Source organism: Herpailurus yagouaroundi, unplaced genomic scaffold, assembly GCF_014898765.1.
Source record: "Herpailurus yagouaroundi ecotype Mexico unplaced genomic scaffold, PumYag 86540, whole genome shotgun sequence".
In the NCBI taxonomy this organism is placed as follows: domain Eukaryota; kingdom Metazoa; phylum Chordata; class Mammalia; order Carnivora; family Felidae; genus Herpailurus; species Herpailurus yagouaroundi.
Window position 1 is genome coordinate 32,689 of NW_024421249.1, and position 22,150 is coordinate 54,838.

General features: G+C 40.8%; 1 pseudogene; it reads left to right on the top strand.

The window, feature by feature from the left end:
- The first annotated feature begins 1,538 nt into the window (after positions 1-1,538).
- On the top strand, positions 1,539-21,810 carry LOC121026352 (tyrosine-protein phosphatase non-receptor type 2-like; annotated as a pseudogene).
- The last annotated feature ends 340 nt before the right edge of the window (positions 21,811-22,150 follow it).

Genomic DNA, 22,150 nt, shown 5'->3' on the forward strand with positions numbered 1-22,150 from the left:
TTAAGATGTAATTGATGTCAAATGAGGCCATAGGGTCAGGTCCTAATATGATAGGTTGGTAACTTTGTAAGAACATGAACAGAAACAGATCTCTCTCTCTCTCTCAGTCTGTGTCTTCCTAGCTCACATAGCAAGGAAAGGCCATTTGAGGACACCACAAGAAGCTGGCCATGTACAAGACAGTAAGAGAGCTCTTACCATAAAGCCAATCCTCTGTCACATTCAGCTTGAACTTTCAAGCCTCCAGAACTGTGAGAAATAAATTTCTACTATTTCAGCCACCCAGTCTGTGATATTTTGTTATGGTAGCCTGGCTAGCCAAAGACAGTTTAAGACAGGCTAAGACTAAGAAAGGACCCACCCCTATCTCCCCTCTTTGCCTCTAGACCTGTAAATAGAGTCTAGTCCCAACAGGCCCCTAAAGGTGAGGTATGAAGTGTGACCCATGAGGAGGTGCACTATACTCCAAAGGAACTACTCGAGTTTTCTAACTTATGTAACCAACTCTGGGGAACATGTATAAGAATGGATCTTAAGGGAGTGAGGCAGTGGGGAGAAGAACATATACTTGGATAAGAATGAATTCATTGATGTGAATTCATATCTCTTCTCCCTAAGAAGAGGTTCTGCATTTAATGTTGCAGCTTGGGTCTAGCAGTTTGTTTGGTTGGTTGTGATACACGGACCAAAAGATCCATAGTGAGTGAGTTGGAAATGCCGGACCTGCCCTGGTTTAATGTAGAGGCAGGGATTCACAGGTATAGGAAGGTTGGAATGTTAGATTGGATTTATCACTTAAGACATTCACACCCACACTGGGAGGATGCAGAAGACGTATTTTTACCACCTTGTGAGAAATGAATTTGTGACAGGCCCAGTGGCAACACTCAGCAGCCCAAGGCAGGGCCGGTGCCATCACTGTGATGGACAGCAGGGTCAGAGCAGCAATCAGAATTGTCTGCCTCATGCACACCTGTGGTGTTGGCTGGTTGATCACAGTGTTCCTAGAACTAAAATAGATAAAAAGACTGCTAAATTTTAATGAAGCAGAAAAATTCCAAGTCAAGTGAACAAGAAGCTACCCTGAATCACAAAACAGAAGATAATACCTCTCAATCATTCCCAGACTTGAGTCAGTTTATAGACCCAGAACCCTTGAATGAAGGGGAGTCTAGGTCCCCCTAAGGAAGGACACTGGTACACTACCAAAAATTATCCTGTTTATCTTTCTACCAGCTATCCCCAATGTACCTATGGCATTTTACCAGGATAACTCTACATTGGAAATAATTAGACCTTCTAGGGACTACTAGACACTCTGAATTGGCACTAATTCCAGACCTCAAATATCACCATGGTCCAATAGAGTATAGGCCCATGGAAGTCAGACAATCAATGAAGTTTTGCACAGTTCCATTTCCCATTGGGCCTGATAGGTCTTGAAACCATCCTGTGGTTATTTCCCTGGTGCTAGAATGCATAACTGAAATAGATATATATAGCCATATATCTGGCAGAATCCCCACATTGGTTCCCTGATGGGAAGTGAGGATGATTATGGTGGGAGAGTCAAGTGGAAGCCACCAGAACTGCCTCTAGCTGAGAAAACAACCAAAAGCAACATCACGTTCCTGGAGAGGTTGCAGCGATTAGTGCCACCATCAAGTAATTTAAGGGTGCAGGTGTGGTAATTCCCACCACGTCCCTATATGCCTCTCCTATTTGGCCTGTGGAGAAGACAGATGTATTTTGGAGAACATTGGTTATCATAAGCTAAACTAGGTGGTGGCTTTAGTTGCAATGAAAACCAAATGTACTTGCATTAGTTGAGCAGATTAACACTACTCCTGGTATTGGTGAGCATCTTTGATCTGGCCAAATGCCCTTTTTCTAATCCCTGTCATAAGACCAACCAGAAGAAGCTTGCTTTTAGCTAGAAAGGTCAGCAATACACTAAGCGTGTCCTACCTAAGGGATGTATACACTTTCCAGTCCTATGTCATAGTTTAGTTTCCTTGGATCATGATTACCCCTCCTTTCCAGAAGATACCACTGTGGTCCATTACACCTGTGACATTATGTTGATTGGACCTCTGAGCAAGAAGTAGCAACTTCTCCAGACATATTCATAAGACTTTTATGTGTTAGAGGATGGGAAATAAATCAGACAAAAAATCAAGAACCTCTACTTCAGTGAAATTTCTGGGTGTCCAGTGGTATGGGGCAGGGTGAGATATCACACCTAAGGGGAAGGATAAGTTGTTGCTTTTTTTTACAACCAAAACAGAGGTACAAGGTTACCTTTGGATTTTAAAGGCAACATATTCCTCATTTGGATATGTTACTCCAGCCTATTTGCTGAGTGACCCAAAATACTGCTTCTGTGAGTGAGGTAAGAATAAGGTTCAGTTGCTCTTCAGGCCACTTGGCCACTTGGGTCGCATCCAATGGTGCTTGAAGCATCAGTGGCAGATAGGGGTGCTCTTTGGAACTTTTGCCAGTCCCCTATAGGTGAATCACAGCACAGACCCCGAGGATTTTAGAGGAGAGCCCTACTCTCCTTTTGATAAGTAGGTCTTGGTCTACCTTATCATGCCTTAGTAGAGACTGAAAGTTTAACCACAGGTCATTAGATTACAGTGGGACCTGGGATGCCTATCATTCATGGATGTTATCTGATGCACCAAGCCATAAAGTTGGACATGCACATCAACACTCCTTCATCAGATGGAAGTGGTATGTGCACAATCAGGCCTTAGTAGGCCCTGAAGGCACAAGTAGGTTATTTACCTTAGGAAGGGGCCCAAATGCCCATGTACCCAACCTCTGCCTTCTCTTTCCAACCTGCACTTATGGCCTCACTGAGATCTCTCTATAGTCTGTTGATAGAGAAAGAGAAGACTGGGGCTTAGTTTACAGTTGGTTCTCTATGATGGACAAGCACCACCCAAAAATAGACAACTGTAGCACTGAAGCTCCTTTGGGACATATTTGAACAGTGGGGAAGGGAGATCCTATCTGTGGACAGAACTTCTGGTGGTGCATGTAGTTTTTCCCTTTGCTTGGAAGGAGAAATGGCCAGACATGGGATTATATTCTGACTCATGAGCTTGGCTGATGGTTTAGTAGGATGACCAGAGACTTGGAAGGACCATGATTGGATAAATGGCCCCAAGGAAATTTAGAGAAAAGGTATGTGGGTAAACCTCTCTTAATGGGTAGAAAATATGAAGATATCTGTGTCTCGTGTGAATGCTTACCAAAGGGTGAACTCAGCAGAGGAGGATTTTAATAGGAGGAATGGGTAAGATGACCTGTTCTATGAATAGCATTCAGCTTCTTTCCCCAGCTACCCCATTCATTGCCCAACAGGCCCATGAACAAAGTGGGCATGGTGGCAGGGATGGAGGTTGTGCATGGGCTCAGCAACATGGACTTCTACTCACAAAGGTAACCTGGCCATGGCCACTGCTGAGTGCCCAATCTGCTGGCAGCAGAGACCAACACTGAGTCCCTGATATGACACCATTCTCCAGGGTGATCAGCTAGCTACATGGTGGCAGGTTGATTACATTGGACCACATCTGTCATGGAATGGGCAGTCTTCTGTTCTTCCTGGAACAGTCTGAATACAGCAGATTTGCCTTCCTTGCACAAAATGCTTCTGCCAAAACTACAAATCCATGGATTTGTAGAATGCCTTATCCACAGTCATGGTATTACACACAGCATTTCTGTGTTCAAGGACCACACTTTGCAGCCAATGAAGTGCAGTAATGGTCCCATGCTCATGGAAATCATTGGTATTATGTTCCCTGCCATCCAGAACAGCTGGCTTGATAGAATGGTGGAATGACCTTTTGAAGGCTCAATTACAGTGCCAACATGGTGGCAATACATTTAAAGCTAAGGTAAGGTTCTCTAGGAGTTTGTATGTGGTGTGAATCAGCATCCGATATGGTGCTTTTTCCCCAACAAACAAGATAAAAAGGTCTGAGAATTAAGGGGTGGAAATGGAAATGGCACCACTCACTATTACCTCTAGTGACCTACTAGTAAATTTTTGTTTATTGTTCTTATAACCTTATGCTCTTCTGGCCTAGATATCTTAGTTTAAGAAGAAAATAGTGAAGCCACACAACAGTGAAACTATTGGTGTGGAAGTTAATACTACCTCCCAGCCACTTGGGGTTCCTCATGCCTCTGAGTCAACAGGTAAAGAAGGAGCTCATTCGTGTGAATGTTCCTTACTTGCTACTCCGCAGTGGAGGTAAGGAAGGGTATGTCTGGAATACAAGAGATCTCTCTGGGTGGCCTATGATTAAGGTCAATGGAAAATTACAACAGTCCAATCTAGGCAGGACTAATAATGGCCTGGACCCATAAGAGATGAAGGTTAGGGTCACCATATCGTGTAAAGAACCACAACTAGCTCAGGTGCAAACTGAAGGTTAAGGAAATACAGAATGCCTAATGGAAGAAAGTAGTTATAAATACCAGCTATGTAGGACCACATGACCAGTGCCAGTGATGGAGACTGTAATCGTCATGAGGATTTCCTTTCTATTTTGTTATGAATACATTTCTGTTTGTGTATATGTGCGTGAGCATAAAATATTAAAATTTAATTTAATTTTTTAGAGAGAGAGCAAGGGAGCAAGTGTGGGAGTGGGGCAGAAGAAGAGAGAGAGAGAGAGAATCCCACAACCCTGGGATCATGACCTGAACTGAAATCGAGAGTCGGTCACTCGACTCACCCAGCCACCCCTTTAATTTTTATTTTATTTTATTTATTTTTTTTTATATTTTTATTTATTTTTGAGACAGAGCATGAGCAGGGGAGGGGCAGAGAGAGAGGGAGACACAGAATCTGAGGCAGGCTCCAGGCTCCGAGCTGTCAGCACAGAGCCCGATGTGGGGCCCGAACCCACAGACCGCGAGATCATGACCTGAGCTGAAGTCGGACGCTCAACCGACTGAGCCACCCAGGCGCCCCTTTAATTTTTATTTTAATTCCAGTATAATTAGCATACAGTGTTATATTAGTTTCAGGAGTACAATAAAGAGATTCAACAATTCTGTATATTACTCAGTGCTCATCAAGATGAGTGTACTCTTAATCCCATTTACCTATTTGACCCATCCCCCACACCCTCCTCCCCTCTGGTAACCATCTCTTTGTTCTTTATAGTTAAGAATCTTTTTGGGGGGATTGCCTCTTTTTTCCCCCTTTGTTCATTTGTTTGGTTTCTTAAATTCCACATATGAGTGAAATCATGTAGTATTTGTCTTTCTCTGACTGTCTTATTTTGCCTAGCATTATACTCTATAGCTCTATCCATGTTGTTGTAAATGACAAGATTTCATTCTTTTTTAATGGCTCAATATATTATGACTTAATATATACATATCTTGAGTCATATATGTATACATATATATACACACACATCCATATATATAAGTTTGTATTTATACATATTATGTATGTATACATTTATATACATATTATAAATATATATATAAAATAGAAGCAGCCCAAGTGTCCACTGATAGGTGAACGGATAAAGAAGATGCAGTACACAACAGTGCATGAGTGTTTTTTTTCCTCCACATCCTCATTAACGTTGGTGGTTTCTTGTGTTTTTTATTTCAGTCATTCTGGTAAGTTGTGAGGTGATATCTCCTTGTAGCTTTGATTTGCATTTCCCTGATGATGAGAGATGTTGAGCATTTTTCCATGTCTGTTGACCAGTTGAATGTCTTCTTTGGAGAAATGTCTGTTCATGTCTTCTGCCCATTTTTTAAATCAGATTATTTGTTATTTGGGTGTTGAATTCTGTAGGTTTTTTATATATTTTGGATACTAAGCCTTTACTGGATATGTCATTTGCAAATATCTTCTCCAATTCCATAGATTGCCTATTAGTTTTGTTGATTGTTTGCTTTGCTGTGCAGAAGATTTTATTTTGATGTAGTCCCAATAGTTTATTCTTGCTTTTGTTTCCCTTGCCTCAGGTGTCATATGTAAAAATGTCAGTGAAATTACTGCCTGTGCTCTCTTCTAAGATTTTTATGGTTCCAGGTCTGGTATCCATTCAGGACCTTAATTCATTTTGAGTTTATTTTTGTATATGGTGTAAGTAAGTGTTCCAGTTTCATTCTTTTGCATATTGCTGTCCAGTTTTCCCAACACCATTTGTAAGAGATTCTTTTTCTCATTGCAAGTTCTTGCCTTTGTCAAAGATTAACTGACCATATAATCGTGGGTTTGTTTCTGGACTTTCTATCTTGTTCTATTGATCTATGTGTCTATTTTTGTGCCAGTACCATACTGTTTTGATTACCATACTGTTTTGATAACTACAGCTTTGTAGTATAACTTGAAATCTGGAGTTGTGATACTTCCAGCTTTAATTTTCCTTTTCAAGATTGGTTTGGCTATTCAAGGTCTTTTGTGGTTCCATACAAATGTTAGGATTGTTCGTTCTAGCTCCGTGAAAAATGCTGTTGGTATTTTGATGGGATTGCATTAAATATGTAGATTGCTTTGTGCAATATGGACATTCAAACAATATTTGTTCTTCTGATCCATGGAATATCTTCCATTTGTTTATGTCATCTTCAATTTCTTTCATCAATGTTTTATAGTTTTCAAAGTAGAGGTCTTTCATCTCCTGCTTAAGTTTATTCCTAGGTATTTTATTGTTTTTGGTGCAATTGTAAATGAATTTGTTTCCATAATTTCTTTTTCTGCTGCTTCATTGTCAGTGTATAGAAATATGACAGATTTCTGTACATTGATTTTGTATCCTGTGAATTTACTGAATTCATCTATCATTTCTCTAGTAATTTTTGGTGGAGTCTTTAGAATTTTATTATGTCATCTGCAAATAGTTAAAGTTTTACTTTTTCCTTACTGATTTATTACTTTGTCTTGTCCGGTTGGTGTGACTAGGACTTCCAGTACTATGTTGAATAAAAGTAGTGAGAGTGAACATCCTTGTCTTGTTCCTGACCTTAAGGGAAAAGCTCTCAGTTTTTCACCATTAAGAATGCTATTAGCTGTGGGTTTTTGTACATGACCTTTATTATGTTGAGATATATTCCTTCTAAACCTACTTTGTTGATGTTTCTTTTTTTTAAATCATGAATAGATTTACTTTGTCAAAGATTTTCCTGCATCTACTGAAATGATCATATGGTTTTTACCCTTTCTCTTCTTGATGTGATGTATCACATTCATTGATTTGTGAATATTGAACCATCTTTGCATCCCAGGATTAAATCCCACTTGACCATGGTGAATGAGTTTTTATGTATTGTTGGATTTGGTTTGCTAGTATTTTGTTGAGGATTTTTGCATATGTTTATAATAGATATTGATCTGTAGTTCTTTTTTTTATGTGCGTGGTGTCTTTTGTTTTGGTATCAGGGTAATACTGGCCTCATAGAATGAATTTGGAAGTTTTCTTTTCTTTTCTATTTTTGGGATAATTTGAGAAGAATAGGTTTTAACTCTTCTTTCAATGTTCAGTAGAATTCACTGTCTGGTCCTGGACTTTTTTTTGTTGGGAGTTTTTGATTATTGATCCAATTTCATTATTGGTAATTGGTCTGTTCAAATTTTCTATTTCTTTCTGATTCATCTTTGGGAGGTTATGTGTTCCTAGGAATTTATCCATTTCTTCTAGGTTGTTTAGTTTGTTGGCATATAATTTTTTGTAATATTCTCTTACAATCTTTTCTATTTCTGTGGGATCGGTGGTTATTTCTCCTCTTTCATTTCTGATTTTGTTTATTTGAGCTCTCTCTCTTTCTCTCTGTGATGAGTTTGGCTAAAGGTTTATCAATTTTGTTGATGTTCTTAAATGAACCAGTTCCTGGTTTCATTTATCTATTCTATTGTTTCCTTGTTTTTAGTTTCTATTTTGTTTGTTTCTGCTCTAATCTTTATTTTTTACTTCTTTCTACTGGTTTGGGGTTTTGTTTGTTCTTTTTGTAGATCCTTTAGGTGTAAGGTTAGATTATTTACTTGGAATTTTTCTTCCTTCTTGATGTAGGCCTGTACTGCTGTAAACTTCCATCTTAGAGCAGCTTTTGCTGCATCTCAGAGATTTTGGAATGTTGTATTTTCATTTTCATTTTCTCTATGTATTTTTAAATTTCCTCCTTTATTTCTTGGTTAACCTGTTCATTGTTTAGTAGCATGTTATGTAAACTCCATGTATTTGTGGTCTTTCCAGGGTTGGTTTTTTTTTTTTTTTTTTTTTTTTTGATCGATTTCTAGTTTCATAGCATTGTTTTCAGAGAAGATGCATGGTATGACTTTGACGTTTTTGAATTTGTTGAGACATATTTTGTGATCTATTCTGGAGAATATTCTATGTGTACTTGAGAAGAATGTGTATTCTGCTGTTTTAGGATGGAATGTTCTGAATATATCTGGTCCAAGGTGTTACTTAATGCCACTGTTTCCTTGTTGATTTTTCTCTTTGGACGATCTGTCCATTGATGTAAGTGGGGTGTTAAAGTCCCCTACTATTATTAGATTACTATCAATTAGTTCCTTTATGTTTGTTATTAACTGCTTTAGGCATTTGGGTGCTTCCATGTGGGGTTCATACACATTTATAATTGTTAATATATTCTTATTGGATTATTCTGTTTATGATTATATAGTATCCTTCTTTGTCTCTTGTTACAGTCTTTGTTTTAAAGTCTATTTTGTCTGGCTTTCTTTTTATATCCATCTGCATGATAATTGTTTCTCTATCCTTTCACTTTCAATCCGCAGGTGACTTTATGTCTGAAATGAGTCTTTTGCAGGCAGTATATAGAAGGATCTTGTTCTTTTATCCATTCTGTCCCACTATGTCTTTTGATTGGAGTGTTTAGTCCATTTAAATTCAAAGTAATTATTGATAGATATGTACTTATTAGTATTTTGTTACTTATTTTATGTTTTGTTGTTGCTGTTTTTCTCTGTTCTTTTCTTCCCTTGCTCTCTTCTCTCATGAGTATTTGGCTTTCTTTAGTGATATACTCAGATTCCTTTCTCTTTATTTTTGCTTATCTATTACTGGTTATTAATTTGTAGCTACCTTTATTCTGCATATAGCAGTTCATATTAAGTTGATGGTTGCTCAAATTTGAACCCATTCTTGACTCCTCTCCCTCCACACACATTTTAAGTATATTGTGTCATACTTTACACCCTTTTATTTTGTGAATTTCTTAACTGATTTTTACAGATATACTAATTTTTTACTGCTTTTGTGCTTTCCACTTCTCTTACTTTTACTTATGGTCTTTCCTTTTCACTCAAAGAGTTACCTTTAACATTTCATGTAAGTCTGGTTTAGTGGTTATGGATTCCTTTAACTTTTGTTTGTCTAGGAAACTTTTTATCTTTCTTCTATTCTGAATGATAACCTTGCTGGATAGAATATTCTTGACTATAGATTTTTTTCCTTTCAGCACTTTGAATATATCATATATCATGGTATTTTTTGTTGATTTTCATTATACTATTTACTTATCAAGGAGATAAATACATATCATTCCAGAACCTTATCTCCTCTTTGGGGAAAGGAATTAGTGCATTTTCATTGCATCAGCTTAGTTGAGCCATGTTAGGCAGAATTATGCCTCATATCCCAGGAAGATTTCCTGCCCCAGGGCACAGATTTGAGGTCAGGGCCACATGACCTTACAAACCTTATGCTCTTTTGTGGTAGACAGACGCTTATGATATTACAAACCTGTAGGAGAAACTGGCTTTGGGGACCATCTCACTCTGTGCTGCTGCCATTCTAGCCCCCTGCCATCTTGATGACCCAGCTGACTACCTACAGGCCCCCTCCTTCACTGCAGGCTCCTCTCAGTATTGGTTAAGGGGACAGAGCCTTGTGACAGGCCTATGGCAATGACAGTCTTCATGTGACTTCATTGCTGTCTGCAGATGTGGAACTATTGCTAACAGTCTGATTTCTGGATACCTCACTGGGGGGTTAATAATAAATAAGCAATAATACATTTGTGCTCACAGTTAATAATAAATAAGCAATAATACATTTGTGCTCAGAAAAAAATCATGTGATTGGGATGTGAAGGAAGAATGACACCAGTTCATATTTTCCTGAGACTGCTAGAGAGTTGTTCTTCATTGAACCTGTATACATCTAAAATAGAGATAAAGAAGAAAAGAGGAAGACTATATGCTTTCTATTCACTTAGACTGGTTTGTACATGGCCACTTGTGGCAAAAAGTGACATGCCACATGATTCTATTTTAAGAATTGATTACCCACTACAGATCATTATAGACAGTACTAATCTGTTGTTGTTTTTTTTTTAAATATTAAAGACAAAGCAAAAACTCTCGTAATGAGTTGAGTTCTACCATAGAGAAGTCCTCAGAACAATTTGAATCTGTAGATTCCCAACTAACACATCCAGTGTGGGCTAGGATGGGTGTGTGGGGGAGAACTCTCACACACTGTGTGAAGATATAAATTGGCTTAGGATTTTTAGAGGGCAATTAGAAGATATCTGCAGAATTTTAATGAGAATACTAATTGATTTAGTATGTTCCCCAAGAATCTAAAGAAGTATCCACACACATGTACAAGAATATTTGTACAACACTTATATTGGAAAAATATCAATCTGAGGACAGGTCAACATCCCCCACCAGATATGTCCCCATGGTAGAATTCCACATAACCATATAAAAGAACCACATAGATCTACATGTACTGACATAAAGGATGAACATGCTATATGATTGAATGAAAGTAAGTGGCATATAAGTTTTAATCTGATATACATGAAAAAAGAAATCACACAGTTTAATTTATTCCTTCCTTAGGCAATGGATTACATAGAAAAATGCCTGATAAACATTGTACAGGCTATTTTTTTTTTATTTCCACTAATCCCTCTGCTGCTCCAAGTTAAGCTTTGATGTCCAGAATCCCTTCAAGTTTTTTCAGCTTCTATCCTGTCCGGTGGAGAAGAGCAGCCATCTTCATCTCTCACGCCAAACAATCCTGTTCTTGGGCCTTAAAAAGGAATCCCAGAAGAGTAGTGTTGTCTGTCCATCCAGCCCTATGGAGACTTGCACCCATATGTGGAAATCAGGACTCATCTCTTAGCCATGCATAAAGTCTGTCTTAGTTTGTGCAAGTGGGCTGTTGGCAGAGTACCATTGGCTAGGGGGCTTATAAAGAACAGACTTTCTTTCTCAAAGTTCTAGAAGCTGAAAGTCTGAGATGAAGGCAGTCATTCAGAGGCAGACAAAACCTGAAGTTCCGTCACCTGGGGAAACACATTTGTGCCGAGTGGCCCGAAGGAAGTGTCTATCATGGAAATTACATTCCTTTCAGATTTGGACTAAGTGTCCACCCAAATTTACTTAAAGTCTGCAGGTTTTGTTAGTGTTTGAGTTTTCTGGAATTAAATATTGAAAGGCATTTATATAATTGACCACAACTCAAAATTAACAACTGAGCACTTGGAGCAGAATTATCCAGCAAACCTGCTGATTTTGTTGTAAGACACCTACACAAGTACGTCAGCCATCATGAAGCAGGCACATAAACACCAGTGAACAGTGTACCACAGAAATGGTCTCTGCTTGATGGAAGCATTGGGACAAAACTGAGAATAGATTAATTTGAGGTGAAGTCTTTGAGTCACAGCTACCTTCAACTTTCTTAGGTGGTCAAATTGAGATTTAATTTAAATTGCTAAGGTGTTCCCTTCAGGGTACTTGATCTCTTCTCTGCTGCTCAGCAGGAATTGATTGTCCTGATCATGTACCCTTCATTCCAAATGATGGAATCCAGCAATTTTGCTGTACTTTCTCAGTGAATGAGCCATAAAGAGAAAAGCCGTGTGGCTGGCATTTCCATCTCACTAGACATTGCTTTAGGATAGGGAATAAATTACAAAGAAAGTGATCAAGGATTATAAGACCCCCATTGAGTGGCCAGATGACAGCATTTGCTAAGCTTCATTTGTCGGGCAAATCTATAAAGGTGGTGTGGGAGATACAGGGAATGAAGGGTAGAAGGATTACAGACACCATAGCATAGAATTGTAATGCCTCCAGAATGCACTGGGATAGGGGTACCTGGGTGGCTCATTCTGTTAAGCATCTGACTCCTGATTTCAGCTCAGGTCATGATCTCGTGAATTTGAATCTCACTTCAGGCTCTGCACTTTGGTAGCTTGGAAATTGCTTGGCATTCTCTCTCCCTCTCTCTCTGCCTCTACCCCACTCATGGTCTCTTTCTCTCTCAAAGTAAATGAATAAATAAACTTTAAAAATTAAAAAAAAATCTCTAACCTACTTACAACTCACACCAACAAATGTGAATTTAACTATGCACTAGTTGTATAAATGAAGGAAACAGCTTCAAATACCAGATTTCTGAACACTTAACATTTTTTAAAAATTCTAAAATATTCTGAGAAACAAGATTTTACTTAAAGGATTCACTATCTCCAATAATTTGGTGTCCTGGACCATATAAGTAATCTAAATAAATGGTAAACATTTTAAAGAAAAATTTCCCCGAGATGCATAAACATTATAAATCCTTGAAAGCCAGCACTATTGTGCAGTTTTTATTTTGTATGGGAAGACTTCGGTCATATAGTTCAGTAGAGATGAGTTCCCTCACAGCAGAGGAGAGAAACGGGCTTTCCAAACAGAAAAGTCAAATACAGAAGAAAAAAACAGCTTTTCCCCTGAAGGAATGTCTGTTCCTGGGTCTCCCCTGCTTTTGCTCCTTCCCAGCAGGTGCACACATCTTAGCTTCCCTGGGAGATGGTCTAACACTCCACTCAGAAACACAGACTAAGGATCTAGGGGATTTTTTATTGGCTTACGAATAAAATGTGAAATCAGTAACGAATGGTTCTCCTACAGCTTTAAATACGAAAAATGCTATTTAAATCCTGTGTCAGCTGAGTATTTTATAATAATTTGCAGAAGAAAGTAAGGAAGATCCTGAGCTTCACAGGAGCTCATTCTGAGTTTGGACCTTTCTGTCTGCTAATGGCTGCCCTGTGGTTTCAGGTGAACCCAGGCTGCAGGCACTGGTGACCAGAGAAGCTGGAGGTCAGGCTTTCCTTTCCCAGGTGCTTTTCAGAGGGAGGCTTACTGTTGCCTCTTATTTCTACCACATCATCAAACACAGATAGTAGTCTATTTGGAGCACAGCTCTAGGGACAATAGATTCTTGGCTACTTTCTAAAGATTTTTTTTTTTTTCATAGAAAAGGCAGGTGTCTGCTCAATATCCTGATACAGATTTCCAATTTTTACAATGTAACTTTCATTTTTTGACTTGATCTTCACAATTTTGTGCTAACAAAGTTTTTATTGATGTAACTATCATTTGCATAGAGTAAAATCGACAGAGCTTAAATGTATAGGTTGTTAAGTTTTGATAAATGTATAACACCCATGGACCTGTATCTTCCACATCAAGGTATAAAAATCCCCATCATTCTAGAAAGTTCTGTTGTGCTCATTTCCAGCCAATACTTCCCCTGTAAGTAACTGCTGCTCTGATATCTATCACCATAGATTAATTTTGCCTGTTTAAATTCCATTTAAGAGACTTCTATAGTATGTTTTTTCTCGTATGTGCTTTCTTTTTCTTGATATAGTATTTTTAAGATTCTTCTGTGTTTTTGCATATAGAGATAGTTTGTTCTTTTTATTTTTATTTTATATTTTAACATTTATTTATTTATTTATTTATTTATTTATTTTTTGTTTTGAAAGAGAGCCAGGGTGAGTGTGTGAGCGGGGGAGGGGCACAGAGAGAGAGGGAGAGATTGGATCTCAAGCGGGCTCTGCACTGTCAGCATGAAGCCTAATGCCAGGCTTGAACCCATAAACTGTGAGATCATGACCTGAGCCAAAATCAAGAATGGGATGCTTAGCCACCTCAGCCACCAAGGCTCCCTGATAGTTTGTTCTTTTTAATGTTTGAATATGAATGTACTATAGTGTGTTCCTTTATTCTTCTGTGGATGGACACCTCTCCATGTGTTTCTAATTGGGAGCTATTAAGAATAAAGCTGCTGTGAGGCTGGTACAGGACAGCCCACTTACCGGGTGGTGTACCTGAAGTGATGCCACATTATGTCACCCAATAGAACCTGACCCCTGTGGGCTACAAGATCATCCTTGGAAGCCAGGCACACATCCATCCCAGTGCAGTTGATCAAAGCTTTCCCTTCTTATGGTTGCCCAGAGTGGGGCAGTGGGAAATGTGGGCTCTGCCTAACACCCCAAAAAGATGGGGTAGTCTGGGAAAGAGAAATGAGGGTGGCATCCAGGTGGCCTCTGGGCCTGCAGTGACCTTGTCTAGATTTCCCATCACCTTTTGTTCCCCAAGTCCCACAGACCTGCACAGGGTTCCCCTTTCATAAAGGATTTGGAAGTGGCCACTGCGGAGAACATCCTGTCGTAGGGAGGTTTCCTGAATGTTTGTGGCGGGTAATGAGGCAGAAGGGGATAAGGGTGACAGTCCCTCCCCCACCACTAGGTACATCCTAGTGCATAGGACTAAAAGGAGGTTTGACTGCACGTCTGATCAAATACAGGCTTTGATCATGTAGAGTCTCTTGTCCCAGGGCTGAGGGCACAGGCTCAGGGACCATGAACATGGCTGGGGCCATCCCTCTGTAGCTGGGAACCACCCACCCCCAGATGGATGCCAAAGAGCAAGGGTAGAAGAGGTGCTCTGTCCTCTCCTTTCCCTCCCAAGGCCCCACCTTCCCACTGGGCACCCTGAGAAAAGGGACAGCCTGTGCATGTCCTCGGCAAGCTGGCAGGTAGAAAAGATGAGCACCTGTGGGGAGCCAGAGAGAGAAAGAATGGCAGCATCAGTGGCCATCGGTGGCTCCAAATGGGCCTTTTGGTGGAAAAAGACACTCAAGCAGCTTTAGAAAAATAAAGTCAACCTCTAAATTATTCACTAACTTTAAAGAAATGCCAATGACCAATATGAAATTATAACAGAATGCACTAATAATCAAAGATGGGAACCTTAAAAGTGTTGCATTAAGTGGAAGAAGCCAGGTACAAAAGAATACAGACCATATGAGTCCATTTATATACAATTCTAATAATGGCAAAACCATAGTGACAGAAGGCAAATCTGTGATTGCCAGGGGCCAGGCTTGCGGTTTGTGGCTGGGTGACAAGGGACAGGAGGGAAATCTGTGGAGGGATGGATGTGGTGCATATATCACTGGACACATTTGTTAAAACTCTTCAAATGCTACATTAAAATTTGGTGAATTTTACTCTTTGTACATAATATTTCAGTAAAGCTGACATTGAAAAAGAAAAGATTTTTAATTTAAGCAAACTCATTATTTTAGACATTTTAACCCTTTGAAAAGATTTCACTCCTAGTCCAAGTCCTTCCTGTTATATTCTGTAGTTTATGAATGTGGATATGGAGGTCCAGAGAGAGAAGACGTGACTTAAAATCACATGTCCTGCTGGTGGTCAAGCCATATCTGGATTCCCCAGACCTTGTGTCTTATTAGCCTTTCTCTTCTGCCATCCTTCCCTTCACATGTAAACTGTGAGCATGTCATGTCTCACATTGTCACCCGAACAAGTCACAGGCACCATAAAATATCTGGCAGATACATAGTCCTTAATGTTTGACGTATAGTAGAGGAGGAAGATAGTATTATTATATAGTATTATTTCCATTTTTCTATTGGAAGAGTAGAAGCACAGAGAGCTCAACTTACATGCCTGAGGGCACACAAGTTAGTCACACTTCGGTTTTCAATTGTACGATGGATGAGTAATTCTTACCTCATATGGTTGTTGCAAGGAGTGAATTAAATTAAATCAACCCTGTATGTGGAGTGCCTGGTGCATGAGTTCTCAATATACCATAAATGATGTTAACAGCAACATTTACGGTAATAAACATGATAATTATGAACACTATGGTGGACGTAATAATACTTGGATTTTATGATAGTAAAGTTGAAATTAGAACACTTTCCAAAGATATGCAAATGAACTGGTTTACAAGTTGTGAGGAAATGGACATTCTCAATTACTACAGTTGGGAGTGCACATTGGAATAAATACTTTCAGCAAGTAGTTCCATTTTAAAATTGTTTTTAAATGATATTTGTGCACATCTACAAAGATACATGTGCAAGATGTTCATTATAGTGTTGCAAAGGAAGAACAAAGATGATCTAAATGCTCATCAGGAGGTGAAAAGGAGAATGTTAAAGGAATACTCTCTGTATTGAGCTGATGGATAGAGAGCATGGACCAGGAAGGATGTCCATGCTATAGTACTAGATCTGAAACAGAAGAGTTTGTAGAATTGATACCATTTATGATCCTAGACATTTTGCTAATTCCTTCAGTTGTGGGTGGGAGATGGATTCTGTACCCATTATGTTCAAAAGAACATTTTTCCCCCTGAGAAAGAACTCTAAGGTGGTGATGGCGTTTGACGAAACCTTCAAGGACTGAGGGGAACGTGGCTGGTTCAGTTGGTGGAGCATGCGACTCTTGATCTTGGGGTTGAGTGTGAGCCCCATGTTGGGTGTAGAGATTCCTTAAAAATAAAATCTTAAAAAGGACCTCAAAGCCTGCACCAAATGCCACTGCCTGTCCTCTAGGATCAGAATATCAGCCCCTGTTTTCTCTGTGAACACAGAGGGACCTGCAAAAGGTGAATAGTGAGGTCGCCACAGGGACTCACTGGGTGGGTGAGGGGGTCAAGGAGTCCCTTCACTTGAAAATTAAGACCACACAGCAGGTAACAAATGAATGGGCTAGAGCTGAACCAGGTGGCAGACACTGGGTCCTGTGGCACATTTGATCCATGAGGGAGGGCACTACATAGCCTTGGTTGGAATGTCTTCTATTTCACGTGGTTCAGGACTTCTCTTTTTTATGATAAAATCTGGAGCCTTTCTCAGGCTCCCCCTATCACCCTATCAGGGGGATGGGATGGCTACATTGAAACCTGGGGACCCACAAAGTGAGAAACTGCCAAAATTTTAGGTCAATGCTGTGGAAAGAAAGTGTAGAGCTATATATTATCTAAAGGGAATGTTTGCCTGCTGCTCCACTGGATGCAAGCTCCCCCAGTGCAGGGAGTGTATCAGTGTTTGTTCTTCTTTGATTCCTTAGTGCAGGGCTAGACATAAAAGGGACTCAATAAGGATTTATTGAATGAATGAATGGCAAAACATCATTTCCTGCACCCAGTCATTGTACTGTCATTATCCTGAGCTCCTGCCCTTCCTTCTCCAACACTTTACGCAATATCCCCAGGAGGAACAGAGTGCAGGTCATTTGCAAAGGAAGAGATGGAGAGGACCCCCAGTCCTGCTGATCTGGCTAGAGAGCTATTGGTAAGAGCAAGGGCCAGTTGTTTATGTCACTCTGAGGTCAGGCCTGGCACTCTTGACCCCTGCTGTGTAAATTAAGCCTCAACTCCTCAAGATCCTTGTCTCACACCTACCACTTTCCCTGGGATGGAATGGAAACATGTTTTACAATTCTGTCACCTTTTTGGGGGGATTTCAAATCCATTTACAGGTTCAGGTGAGCACTGAGGTCATAATGAGATAAAACACCGAACTCCCCAGAGCCAGGCTCTCCACTTGGACTTTGATGCTTGCTCACCTGGCATTAGGCTGAAAGGAGAAGACAGGTGAGCCATGCTGGCGCCCTCAGCTGGACCTCCACATTTTCCTGTCCCACCAGCTTCCAGAGGGGTGATTCGATATTTCTTGGCCTAATTTTAGATGTGGGGCACATTTGGTATAAAAAGAGGCCATACTGTCTCCAGTACATTTGTATCACATTCCAAGAAAGAAGGAAGGCCATTCTTTGGAGCAGTCCCTGCCACCCAGCCTCTTGTCTGGCTGTTGCCTAGGCGTGCAGGTGTTCATACAGTGGCAGCTTAGTCCCCCTGCACAATCTTATGGAGCTGAGCTATAAGGACAACTGTAAAACCCATGTATCAGCACATGTACTTAGAGACCTTGAATGACTGAATGTGTTGAAGTCCATGGTACATTAAAATTTTTTATGCTTCTGGGATTATGTGGGGCCTGAACTTCTCCACTGGCACAGGTCTGTTCATGCCAGCTCGCTCCTGCCTCTGTCTGCCTCCATTGAGTGGGAGTTTGAGGGAGTTGGATGCTCCAAATTGCTGGCAGCATCTGTATCTGGAAATTGGTGATGAGTCCCATGACTATCCTCATAGAGTGGCCATGTTTCCAGAACACAGAAATTGAAACATATGCAGAGATGTAAGTGCATATGATCACAGTCGTGTTAAGCTGCAAAATTCTGAAAATGATTATATTTATGGCAGATTAGTTGACATAGAAGAGGTGCGAAGGACTTACATCTCCACATAGGGTTCACTTCCTAATACAGGATCCACTTCTGGCTCATGGTTTGGTAGCACTAAAGCAGTTGTCATGCTAAACTGAGTTGTGCAAAGGAATTGGTGAAAGGTGCACGGTACTGGCCAAAAAAAGACAACCGAAAGACCGAGTTTCCATGGTGCGGTAGTAGGGAGACCCTGGGCTTTCCTCATCCCCCAAACATAGCTATATTGAGGTCAGATCCCATGGAATACCCGGGAAATATATCTGTGGAGCAGCAGAAGGATCTCCACAGTTGGAGGGAGACAGTGTGGCAGATGCAAGGTGTGTGGATGTGCATTGGAGGAGAGAAAAACAGTGGTGCCGTGGAGGGAAGGAAGCCTTTCTGTGGAGAGACAAAAGAGTTGAGAAAGTGGGGCGCCAAGTTTGCACAAGAGGAAAATCTCTCTGGGCCATAGAATGGGGAGCAAGAAGTACCGAGTGTCTGCAGGGTTTTTTTGTGTGTGTGTTGTTTTGTTTTTGTTTGTTTGTTGTTTGTTGTTTTTTTCACACAGCATTTGGAGCTCAAACTCTGAGGTTTTGGAGCATGACTTTCTCTGGAGGGGATTGTGGCATGTGCTTCTGGGGAGGAGGGAGCCAGCCCTGGAGTGTAGAAATCAAGAAATCTAGAAATCTCCGGGGTGCACTGGGAGAGAACAGTCCCCTTCCTGGAGTGCTTTTAGAAGAGGGGTTATTGCCTCCCCAGGGACAAAAGACCCCGCAGGCGCCAGCCAAAGGACTTTCATTAGCACCCAGAGGGAATACAACCTTTGCTGCTTTCAGCAGTGCTACACCATAGTTTCTGCACACTGTGCAGGCGTGGGGACAGCGTGGAGAGGCTCTACTCTGGAGGAGGGGAGTGGATCCACACCATGCCAAGTTCTTTAAGACTTCAGGTTTTGAATTCCAGCTGTGGGCCCAAGAAAAAAATGCAGGAGAGTTGTGGTCTGTGAGGGCTGCCTGAACAGCTGGGGGGGGGGGGGGTGTCAAGATCCCTGGTCCTGGGAGGAGAGATTGGGGTGGTGCCATTTCCCCCCCCATATCAGCATGGCGGAACTTCAGAGAGCGACACGGAGGCCCCCAGTGCAGGCAGGAACCCCCAGTGCAGGGGGGATCTGCTTACACCAAACCCTGCCCCCCACCCCGTGCCTGGCAACTGCTTAGTTACTGGGGCAAGACTGCTCTGAGCGGAGGCAGCAACACAGCGGATCTCTCCTCCAGACCAGCACAGCCAGCACCGCGCATGCCCCAACTGTGCAGAAAATCAAGTGTCTCAAAATGATACCCGCACTTCTGGTGGAAATAGGACCAGGCTTACTTTTTATTCTTTTTTTTTTTTTTTTTTTCCTTTGGAATCAGGCAAATAGTTTTTCTTTCTTTCTTTCTTTCTTTCTTTCTTTCTTTCTTTTTAAAATTTTTAATGTTTATTTATTTTTGACAGAGAGAGAGAGAGAGAGACAGAGCATGAGCAGGGGAGGGGCAGAAAGAGAGGGAGACACAGAATCTGAAGCAGGCTCCAGGCTCTAAGCTGTCAGCACAGGGCCGATGCGGGGCTCGAACTCACAATCCGCGAGATCATGAGCTGAGCCGAAGTCCGACGTTCAACTGACTGAGCCTCCGAGGCACCCCAGGCAAATAGTTTCTTGTTTGGTTTTTTCATTTCCTTTTCTCTCTCTCTCTCTCTCTCTCTCCCTCTCTCTCTCTCTCTCTTTTGATCGGCTTTTTTATTCTTTTCTTTTTCTTTCTTTTTTCTCTTCTCCTTTTCCTTCCGCTTCCCCTCCCTCCCTCCTCCTCCTCCTTCTTCTCCTCCTACTTCTTTTCCCTTTCTTTTTCTTTGGAATCAGCTTTATAGTTTTTTGATTCTTTGCTTGGTATTTTTTGTTCTCTTTCCTTTTCTTTCTTGTTTTTGGGCGTCAGGCTCCCTCCCCCCGCTTTTTTCCAGGCTTACTTCGACAAACAAATCAAAACACACCTATTAAAGGTCCAAACACTCTCCACTGCAAGCAAGGAAGAGCTCTGCAGAAGACTGACCAGTGGGATAGAGCAGCCAAAACACAACAGCAGAGTGCACACAGCATACTCCAGAAACACTTCCTGAAGTGCCAGGCCCTGGACAGTGTATGACCTCTTTTAAAAAAAATTTTTTTAACGTTTATTTATTTTTGAGACAGAGAGAGACAGAGCATGAACAGGGGAGGAGCAGAGAGAGAGGGAGACACAGAATCCGAAACAGGCTCCAGGCTCTGAGCTGTCAGCACAGAGCCCCCCGTGGGGCTCGAACTCACGGACTGTGAGATCATGACCTGAGCCCAAGTCGGACGCTTAACCGACCAAGCCACCCAGGCGCCCCTATGACCCCTTTTTAATGTAGCATTACTTTCAGGTGCAGGAAGCATCAAGAGTTTTTAAAACACGCAAGAGACAGAAACTTAGCCAAAACGGCAAGATGGAGGTATTGTCCCCGAAAGACAACCGAGAGATGTTGTTTAAAGAAACAGGCTTCAGTGTGAAGTTCTAGTCAGAAGATGTGAAGTCCTGTTATGCAGTATAGCTACTGCAACTGGAAATTATCAATAGCGGTGAAACCAGAGCAATACCTCATTGTCATTATACTACCTGGCCAGATTTTGGAGTCCCTTAATCACCAGCCTCATCTCTCAATTTCATATTTAAAGTGAGAGAATGTGGTTCCTTGAATCCTGAACACGAGCCTGCAGTAATCCACTATGGTGCAGGCGCTGGGCAGTCAGGCACCTTTTCTCTGGTAGATGCTTGTCTTGTTCTGATGGAAAAAGGAGATGATGTTACCAGAAATAATTGTCACTAAATGTGAGAAAATATTCAGTGGGACTTATTCAGCCAACAGATCAACTCAGATTTCCATATGTGACTACCATAGAAGGAGCAAAATTTATAAAGGGAGATTCAAATGTACAGAAACGGTAGAAAGAACTTTCTAAGGAAGACATGTCCTGCTTTTGATCATTCACTGACCAACATAATGACTGAAAAATACAGAGGGAATAGGATAGGCCTAGAAGAAAAACCGACAGGTAACAGGTATACAGGACTAAACTCTAAAATGCAGGATACTACAGAGGAGAACAGCGCAAGTGTTCCGCAGAAACACAGTCAAGAGGACCAAAAAACTAACATGGTTCCGAAGGTGCAGCAGATGAAACAGAGGCTAATGAGACCGAATGTAAAGGAGAAATTTTTCCCAACTTTAAAAAGAAAAACAAAGAAACAGAAGTTTTCCCTAAAAATATATTTGAAGGAAAATTCTCCTTACTTGGAGAAAATTCTCCTTATTCTACTTACTTGGACATGGTCAGGCCAAGACGGATAGACAGTTAAATGGTCGTTACTTGAGTATATTCTGCAGCTATGAATTTTGAACGATTGATGTGCAAAGACCAGAAACAGACTCCAGAACCTACCTGTAGATTGCCTCCCATTTGCCCGTTTTCAAAGTAAACTTTACATCCAGGGAATGAAGAACACCACCAGCAGAAGACTTTGCAGAGCCCTCTAAGTGGATGGATGTACTGGTAAGTTTTTTAATGTGTGTATGAAATGTAGAAAGATGTAAAAGAAATAAATCAGGAGAGACTACTTTGTACTGTATTGCCATTCCTACTGTATTTTTATACTTTTGGGGGGCATTAAGTACTTTTATTAAACAGAAA